The 9,857-nt window shown below is 47.9% G+C and overlaps 1 protein-coding gene across 1 annotated transcript in view; it reads left to right on the forward strand.

The window, feature by feature from the left end:
* The window catches only part of LOC141126655 (uncharacterized), a 149,592-nt gene that overhangs the window by 90,333 nt on the left and 49,402 nt on the right, over positions 1-9,857 (forward strand). The gene's annotated exons all lie outside the window — the stretch shown is intronic.

Genomic DNA, 9,857 nt, shown 5'->3' on the forward strand with positions numbered 1-9,857 from the left:
GAAGAAATTAGATTTTTTTAATTTTTTTTATTGGATATGTTTTATAGTAGAATGTAAAAAATATTGGTTTTTTTTCAAAATTGTCGGTCTTTTTTTGTTGATAGGGCACAAAATGTGATCAAATACCACCAAAAGAAAGCTCTAATTGTAGGGGTAAAAAAGACTTACATTTTATTTGAGTACAGTGTCGCACGACCGCGCAATTATCAGTTAAAGCAACGCAGTGCCGAGAGAGAGAGAGAGAATAAAAAACATAATGAATGACTCCAAAGAAAAACATGTCAGAGAATGGAGAAATGAAATAACAAACTCCAAAAAACTAACTGTTTACCAGTCATTGCAGAGAGACTACAAACTGGCCCCGTACCTGGAGGTGCTACAAGACCCCAAAGACAGACAGACCCTGAGCCTGTACAGACTGAGCGCCCACAGCCTGGAAATCAAATTAGGACGGCACAGACAGACCTACAAGCCCAGGGAGAGTAGACTGTGCCAGCAATGTGACCAGGGGGTCCTGGAGGATGAGGACCACTTCCTGCTACATTGCCCAAAGTACTCATCAGTGAGGGACACTCACTTCCAGAGACTGTCCACTCTCATCCCGGACTTCAATTCTATAGAAGAGAAGAGAAAACTTATGCCCATTCCCCTTTATATTACCCCCCTTTTCTTATAGAAACTCAACTGCTTTGGCAATGCTAACATGTATTTGGCCCTGCCAATAAAGCTTATTTGAACTGAATTGAGAGAGAGAGGAGGGGGAGAGAGAGAGGGGGGAGAGGGGGAGCGATAGAGAGGGGAGAGAGGGAGAGAGAGAGGGGGGAGAGAGAGAGGGGGGGGAGAAGAGAGGGGGAGAGAGAGAAGAGAGAGAGGGGGGAGAGGGGGAGAGAGAGAAGAGAGAGAGGGGGGAGAGGGGGAGAGAGAGGGGGAGAGAGAGAGAGAGAGAGAGAGGGGGGGAGAGAGAGAGAGAGAGAGAGAGAGGGGGAGGGAGAGAGAGAGGGAGAGAGAGGGGTGGAGAGGGAGAGAGGGGGGATGGAGAGAGGGGGGAGTGAGAGAGAGAGGGGGAGGGAGGGGAGGGGTGGAGAGAGAGGGGGTAGAGAGGGAGGGAGGGAGAGAGAGAGAGGGGGAACGATAGAGAGGGGAGAGAGCGGGGAAGAGAGAGAGAGATAGGGGGAGGGAGGGGGAGAGAGAGAGAGGGAGAGAGAGGGGGGGAGAGGGGGAGCGATAGAGAGGGGGGAGAGGGAGAGAGAGAGAGAGAGAGAGAGAGGGGGAGAAAGAGAGAGAGAGGGGGGGAGAAGAGAGGGGGAGAGAGAGAAAAGAGAGAGGGGGGAGAGAGAGAGAGAGAGAGAGGGGGGGGAGAGAGAGGGGAAGAGAGAGAGGGGTGGAGAGGGAGAGAGGGGGATGGAGAGAGGGAGTGAGAGAGAGAGGGGGAGGGAGGGGAGGGGAGAGAGAGGGGGAGCGATAGAGAGGGGAGAGAGTGGGGAAGAGAGAGAGAGAGGGGGGAGAGAGGGGGAGAGGGGGAGAGAGGGGGAGGGGGAGAGGGAGAGAGGGAGGGGGAGAAATAGGGAGAGATAGAGGGGAGAGAGAGGGGAAGAGAGAGAGAGGGGGGGGATGGAGAGAGGGGGGAGTGAGAGAGAGAGGGGGAGGGAGGGGTGGAGAGAGAGGGGGTAGAGAGGGAGGGAGGGAGAGAGAGAGAGGGGGAACGATAGAGAGGGGAGAGAGAGGGGGAGCGATAGAGAGGGGAGAGAGCGGGGAAGAGAGAGAGAGATAGGGGGAGGGAGGGGGAGAGAGAGAGAGGGAGAGAGAGGGGGGGAGCGATAGAGAGGGGGAGAGGGAGAGAGAGCGAGGGGGGGAGAAAGAGAGAGAGAGGGGGGAGAGAAGAGAGGGGGAGAGAGAGAAAAGAGAGGGGGAGAGAGAGAGGGGGAGAGAGAGAGAGAGAGAGAGAGAGAGAGAGAGGGGGGAGAGAGAGAGAGAGAGGGGGAGAGAGAGGGGAAGAGAGAGAGGAGTGGAGAGGGAGAGAGGGGGGATGGAGAGAGGGAGTGAGAGAGAGAGGGGGAGGGAGGGGAGGGGAGAGAGAGGGGGAGCGATAGAGAGGGGAGAGAGCGGGGAAGAGAGAGAGGGGGGGAGAGGGGGAGGGGGAGTGAGAGAGAGAGGGGGAGAGGGAGAGAGAGGGGGGGAGAGGGGGAGAGAGAGAGAGGGGAGAGAGATGGGAAGAGATAGAGAGAGACAGAGAGAGAGAGGGGGGATAGAGAGGGAAAGAGAGAGAGGGGAGGGGGAGAGAGAGGGGGGAGAGAGAGCAGGGGGAGGGGAGAGAGAGAGGGGGAGGGAGAGAGGGAGAGGGAGAGAGAGAGGGGGGAGGGGGAGAGAGAGAGAGGGGAAGAGATAGAGAGAGACAGAGAGAGAGAGGGGGGATAGAGAGGGAAAGAGAGAGAGGGGAAGAGAGAGAGAGGGGGGGAAGGGGGGGAGAGAGAGAGGGAGAGAGGGAGGGGGAGAAATAGGGAGAGATAGAGAGGGGGAAGAGATAGAGACAGAGAGAGAGAGGGGGATAGAGAGGGAAAGAGAGAGAGGGGAGGGGGAGGGAGAGGGGGGAGGGGAGAGAGAGAGGGGGGGAGAGAGAGAGTGCAGCAGCAACAGCACTAAGAATTAGCTCCTGAAACTTCATCACATTATACCTTGTAATGGGCAAAATTGGAGAGAGAGAGGGGGAGATAGAGAGGTGAGAGAGGGGGGGAGAGAGGGGAAGAGAGAGAGAGGGGGGAGGGGGAGAGAGAGAGGGGGAGAGTTAGAAAGAGGGGGGGAGAGAGAGAGTGCAGCAGCAGCAGCGCTAAGAATGAGCTCCTGAAACTTCATCACTTTATACCTCGTAATGGGCAAAATTGAAAGACAAAACCAGGAAAATTGAGACTACACAATCCAGAAACCATTATCAAACCACAAGAAAAGGCAGCAAACTCCTGAAATTGTTTTAATAATAGACTCAAATGGGAAATACCTTAAAGCGGGAGTCCCGCAAAATTTTTTTTTTTTAAAGTTAGCAAATACAGTTACAAATACTGCAGCTGCTGACTTTTAAAATAAGGACACTTACCTGTCACAGGGTCCAGCGATGTTGGCACCCGAGGGCAAACCATCCCTCGGTCCTCAGATGCTGCTGCCGCCATCTTTGCTAAGGGAATCAGGAGATTAAGCCTTGTGGCTTCACTTCCCGGTTCCCTACTGCGCATGCGCGAGTTGCGCTGCGCTTCCTAACTGGTCCCCGCTGTCTCTGGGACCCGTGTGTGTCCCATCAGACAGTGTGGGGGGACGGGAAGTGGCGTAGACTCCTGTGGGAGTCTATGCCCGGAAGTGGGTGCAAATACCTGTCTTCGACAGGTATCTGCACCCCCCTCCCCCCTGAAAGGTGCTAAATGTGACACCGGAGGGGGGGAGTTCCGAAAAGCAGAGGTTCAATTTTTGTGTGAACCTCCGCTTTAACACTAAACGGCTTTTCCCAGGAACAAAAGTCTCCAAAATTCACTGTTCCACAATTGAACAGGCAACATGAGTCATCAACAGTCCATATTTCACTAACCCCAAACATATCATCATACACACAGGCACAAACAACTTCCAGGAACAACAGGAAGTTATCATGGACAAATGATTACAACAGAGACTGCACAACAAAAAATTTCCACAGTCCAGAGTTCTGTCTTCCCTTCTTCCAAGGAGTGACATACCAAACAAAATAATAGAACAAATCAACACAGAGCTGGCAGACAAAACCAGGTCAAAGCCTTCCATTCACCTGGCACAACACCATTCTATAATACCCCAGCACCTCTATGACAACAAACATCTGAACAAACAAGGAGTCAGTCACCTGGCAAGAGAATTCAAAGACATTGTTCTCGAGAGAACTCATAACACTGAACCTGGCACAAACCATTCTCAGACAGACACAATTAAAACTGCAAGACCCCAAACCTCACCACTAATACAATACAACAATACACTCAGCCAAAAAACATGGCCATGGCAACGATGGAGGAAACCACCCACCCCAAGATGGATGTTAAGATCACTACAGAGCAGAGAAAAGGAGGAGATAAGAACCCTCCTCAGCACATTATGCAAAAAAACTTATGTGACTGAGCTAAAAAAGCAAAAAAGACAATGACAACCACCCATAACCCGGTTTGTCCCAGGAAATGTACCCATTACAAGGTATATACGGTAAATATACAAACAAAAAAATGACATCACTAGTAATCAGTAGCTGAAACATTCAGGGTCTGAGCGCTTCAGCCTTCGGATCCAAAGAAAATGATCCAGATTTCAAGCAAAGACTATGTGAGACGGGCATAAAAATCCTCCTGTAAACATGGACTCGGGCACAGGATGAACCATCAGTACCTACTGGTTATAGGGAATTCTCTGTCCCCGCACAGAAAGATAAAAACATCAAGAAGGGTCGGTGTTCAGGAGGAATATTATTCTGGTATAAGGAGGAGCTACATGGGAACATCAATGCAATCAAAAAAAGGTGAGAGCCACATCTGGCTAAGAATAAGCAGCTCCATCCTTACCTCTCAGTCTGACATCTACCTGTATGCAGCATACATTGCCCCAGCAGAGTCCCCATATTTCAGACCAGACACCTATGAGCTCCTACAAAGTGAGGTCATCCACTTCCAATTTCTGGGACAAGTGCTCATCTGTGGAGACCTCAATGCTAGGACAGGAAGGGAAAAGGACTATACAAATTCTGATGGCAACACGTACATACTGGGCCATGCAAATTACGGTCATGAGTTGATACAGATACAAAGAAACATCTATGACAGTACAACCAATAAAAACCGAAGAAAATTTCTGAAATTGTGTCGCAGTCTGGGCCTCTACATCCTCAATGGCCGTACCAAGGGAAACTCTCTAGGAAGGTACACATTAAACTCCCATGTAGGCAACAGTGTGGTAGACTATGACAACACAGATATGAACCCCACACTCAATGGTTTTACAGTCACCCCACAAACACACCTGTCAGACCACAACCAACTACTGCTATACATTAAATCTTCTAACAAACCATCACCAAAACTCCACCGGGCCTTTCTCTACAACCTGCCACCATCATTTAAATGGTCCAAACAGTCTACCACAAAATACAGAGAGGTAACTGACAGACCTGACATTAAAAAACAGCTTGAAAACTTCCAAAACAACGCCTATGAGATAAGCCGACGAGGTGTGAACCAGGCAGCAAAGGACTTCCATAAAATACTACACACCATCGCAGAAACAGCCCAGCTGAGAAAAGCCAACTACAAGAAACCATCCAACAAACATCCAATAAATGGTTCAACAAAGAATGCAAAGCATTAAGGAACACCTTACAGACAGTCTCCAATAACAAACACAGAGACCCTGACAACACTGACCTAAGGATAGCCCATGACACCCTACAGAAAAAATACAAACAAACCCTTAAAAAGAAAAAGCAAAACTTCATCTCCAAAAACCTGCAGCAGTTGGAAGAGGCATTTCAGGAAAATTCTTTTCTGGGAAAAATGGAAGATATTGGATATTGGCTCAGCACCCAGGAAAAACAACCTCCACATCCAAAATGGCGACATCTGGCTCAACTACTTTAAGAACCTCTACAAAGATATTCCAGAGGAGGCTCTAACTGTAAACAAAAATACATCATCAAAAGACTAAATGATATGGAGGAAAAAAATTAGGGACTTCCAGAACCCCCTAGGGGTACCGGTTACACCACAAGAAATTAGGATAGAAATCCAACACCTGCAAACTAAAAAATCCAGGGCGGTGAATGGAATCCTGCCAGACATGATTAAACATGGCTCCCCAGATGTACACGCTGCAATATGCAAAGTGTTCAAACTGGTCCTGAGTGCTGGTGCTGGTTACGACTCTACAGTATGGAACCAAGGCCTCATAACACACATCCATAAGAGTGGAAACCAGTATGATCCAGCCAACTACAGGGGGATATGTGTCAGCAGCACACTAGGAAAACTATTCAACAGTATCCTCAAACGGATCCTCAACTTCCTGACACAACACAATGTCCTCAACAGAAGTCAGGTAGGGTTCATGCCAAACCATCGCACTACAGACCACATCTATACCCTGCACAGTCTCATCAAGAACCATGTTCACAATACAAAACATGGAAAGATATTTGCCTGCTTTGTGGACTTTAAGAAGGCATTTGACTCAGTGTGGCACCCAGGCCTGTTCCTCAAACTATTGGAGAGTGGAATAGGAGGAAAAACATATGATGTTATCAAGAGTTTATACACTGAGAACAGCTGCAGCGTAAAGGTGAATGGGAAAAGAACCAAACACTTCCGGCAGGCCCGAGGAGTCAGACAGGGCTGCAGCCTAAGTCCAACCCTCTTCAACATCTACATCAATGAACTGGCTGCAGCTCTAGAATCCTCCCCAGCACCAGGACTGACTCTACATGACACTGAGGTGAAGTTCCTGCTGTATGTAGATGACCTTCTACTTCTGTCACCAACAGAGAAAGGCCTACAAGACAGCCTGGAAGTCCTGGAGAAATACAGTGCCACATGGGCACTACCAATCAACTCAAGCAAAACAAAAATCATGGTGTTCCAAAAGAAAAATACAAAACAAACAAAGAGCCCTTCCTTTACATTAATCAACTGCATTGTTGATGAAACTAACAGCTACACATACCTCGGCCTAGAAATGAACAAATCAGGAAGTTTCAAGCCAGCCATAGAGGCTAAAAGACAAGGCATGCAGAGCCTTCTATGCCATCAGGAGAAAGCTGTACCACCTAAAACCACCAGTGAAAGTCTGGCTCAAAATATTTGATAGCGTCATCACCCCACTTCTTCTAAATGGCAGTGAAGTTTGGGGTCCTGTCACCTATCCGGACCAGTACAGAAGAGGGCGCTGTCATACTGGAACCACCTACAAAACAGCAGTCCCAACTCATACCACCATAAAGCCTTACTGAACAGTAAGGACCAGTCCAAGCCGTGTGGCCTGCAACAACTCATCAACACCTTGTCTATCCCAAACTCTCAACAATGCAGCCTGACAAAATCTCAAACATAATAAATGACTCCAAAGAAAAATATGTTGGAGAATGGAGAAATGAAATAACAAACTCCAAAAAACAAACTGTTTATCAGTCACTGCAGAGAAACTACAAACTGGCCCCGTACCTGGAGGTGCTACAAGACCCCAAAGACAGACAGACCCTGAGCCTGTACAGAGTGCCCACAACCTTGAAATCGAATTAGGATGGCACAGACAGACCTACGAGCCCTACATTGCCCAAAGTACTCATCAGTGAGGGACACTCACTTCCAGAGACTGTCCACTCTCATCCCGGACTTCAATTCTATAGAAAAGAAGAGAAAACTCCAATTTCTACTGGGAGAAGAGGAGCCAATGTTAAAAATAGCTGCCCAATATGTGACAGCGTGTCACAGACTGAGAGGGACATGAAAAACTGAGGACTTAAAAATCCTTTACATAGACTTATGCCCATTGCCCTTTATATTACCCATTACCCCCCCCCCCTTTTCTATACAGACTCAACTGCTTTCGCAATGCTAACATGTGTTTGGTCTTGCCAATAAAGCTTATTTGAATTTGAGAGGAGAGAGAGAGAGAGAAAGATAAAAATTAAAAAATAAACAATAAAAAAAACCATAATGAATGACTTCAAAGAAAAACATGTTGGAGGATGAAAAAATGAAATAACAAACTCCAAAAAACTAACTGTTTACCAGTCATTGCAGAGAGACTACAAACTGGCCCCATACCTGGAGGTGCTACAAGACCCCAAAGACAGACAGACCCTGAGCCTGTACAGACTGAGCGTCCACAGCCTGGAAATCGAATTAGGACGGCACAGACAGACCTACGAGCCCAGGGAGAGTAGACTGTGCCAGCAATGTGACCAGGGGGTCCTGGAGGATGAGGACCACTTCCTGCTACATTGTCCAAAGTACTCATCAGTGAGGGACACTCACTTCCAGAGACTCTCCACTCTCATCCCGGACTTCACTTCTATAGAAACTCCAATTTCTACTGGGAGAAGAGGAGCCAATGTTAAAAATAGCTGCCCAATATGTGACAGCGTGTCACCGAGAGGGACATGAAAGACTGAGGACTTAAGAATCCTTTACACGGACTTATGCCTATCCACCCTTATATTACCCATTACCCCCTCCCCTTTTCTATACAAACTCAACTGCTTTGGCAGTGATAACATGTATTTGGTCCTGCCAATAAAGCTTATTTGAATTGAGAGGAGAGAGAGGAGAGAGAGGGGAGAGAGTGGAGAGAGAGAGGAGAGAGAGAGGAGAGAGAGAGGGGGAGAGAGAGGGGCGAGAGAGAGGGGGAGAGAGGGGGGGCAGGAGAGAGGGGGAGGGGAGAGAGAGGGAAAGGGGGGAGAGAGAGAGAGAGAGAGAGAGAGAGAGGGTTCCAGGTCTTAATCGTTAGTATGTTTTTTGGTGAGACCCCAGTCTCTGTGCTGTGCTCCCAGCACAATGACAGATACGCAAATATGTGGCCCCACAGAAAAAAGCCCATTCCACTGGGGTTGCATATTTATGTACACTGCGCCCGGGGTTATGTTGTCCAGGTGTACATAGTCCTCTGCCTCTGAGTATGTCAGTGAGGATCAAGCAGTTTCAAGAGTCGCAGCAGAACAGATGACCCATCAACATCAGTGGCTCCTACAGGGGTAAGCGCTACACCGGTAAATGCTTCTCTTATGTAGACATAAAAAGAACTAGTCTACTTCTGGATGCCACCTTCTTGATGTCCGCAGCCCCAGTGATCTTAGAGCTTCCAAACAATAGTAATATTTTTTCACTCCTCCCCTGACTGCTGCATAAAAGCTTATGTAGGGAGATGAGGGGCAGGGGAGCTGGGACAGCGCGGAGTATAATTAGATATTCACAGATGAAAGAGAGGGCTATGATGTGCAAGGAGGGACTCTTCCTGGAATAGTCATTTGCTAGCAAATTCAAAGATTATAAAGACATCCACTCTACCTGATGGAATGACTAGACACTTCAGCAAAACCAGATTCAATTTAGTCGGCCAGCTGGGCTGAAGTGATATTGTCAAAAGCCACATATAAAACAGCAAGCAAATCCTTAGAAGGTGTAAGCAACCTTAGGGAGCACATTTCTCACCAAAGAGTGACTCCTCCTTGGCTGGTGTCCCAATCCCAGATCCTCTTTGGGTGCCCTTGTGATAGAGGAGAGGGGAACATTTCTGCAATGGGAGGCATGAGTCAGATGGGTCTTAAGCTGGTCATACTTGTTAGCTTTGTTAACGGATTCCCCCATCCACACAAATCAGGGGGATGAAGACATTCCCCATGCTAGGACTTTGTATACTGACAGCGGCACAAACTGCTGTCAGGATGCCCTGATCAGCAGCTTCAGCCACTGATCAAGAAAAGTTTGCCAACATGTCTCTTAGACATAGGTTGATCTTCTCCCATGCAGGTATGGTCATATACTGATTAAAATGTCTTCAGATCCTGCTGAACTGGCTAAATTTCGATCAGCGTATGATCAGCTTTACTTGGAGCCCTCAAGTTTGGCTGCAGAGACTTGGCAAAATTCCACTTGACCACTACCCAGAGAGGAAGAATGGTTAATGTATTAGCTGGGGATCTGGAAATAAAGAAAACACTTGGGAAAGCAGGTCATTTAGTTTATGATGCAAACAAATTACATATTCAATCAAAGCTTCATAAGCAACAACAACAAAAAAAGATGAGGGGAATGCGATCTAGCTACGTCCTTTTCCGATCACTGCTGGCAATCAGCTATTAGACAAAC

This window comes from Aquarana catesbeiana, linkage group LG02, assembly GCF_042186555.1.
Source record: "Aquarana catesbeiana isolate 2022-GZ linkage group LG02, ASM4218655v1, whole genome shotgun sequence".
Taxonomy (NCBI): domain Eukaryota; kingdom Metazoa; phylum Chordata; class Amphibia; order Anura; family Ranidae; genus Aquarana; species Aquarana catesbeiana.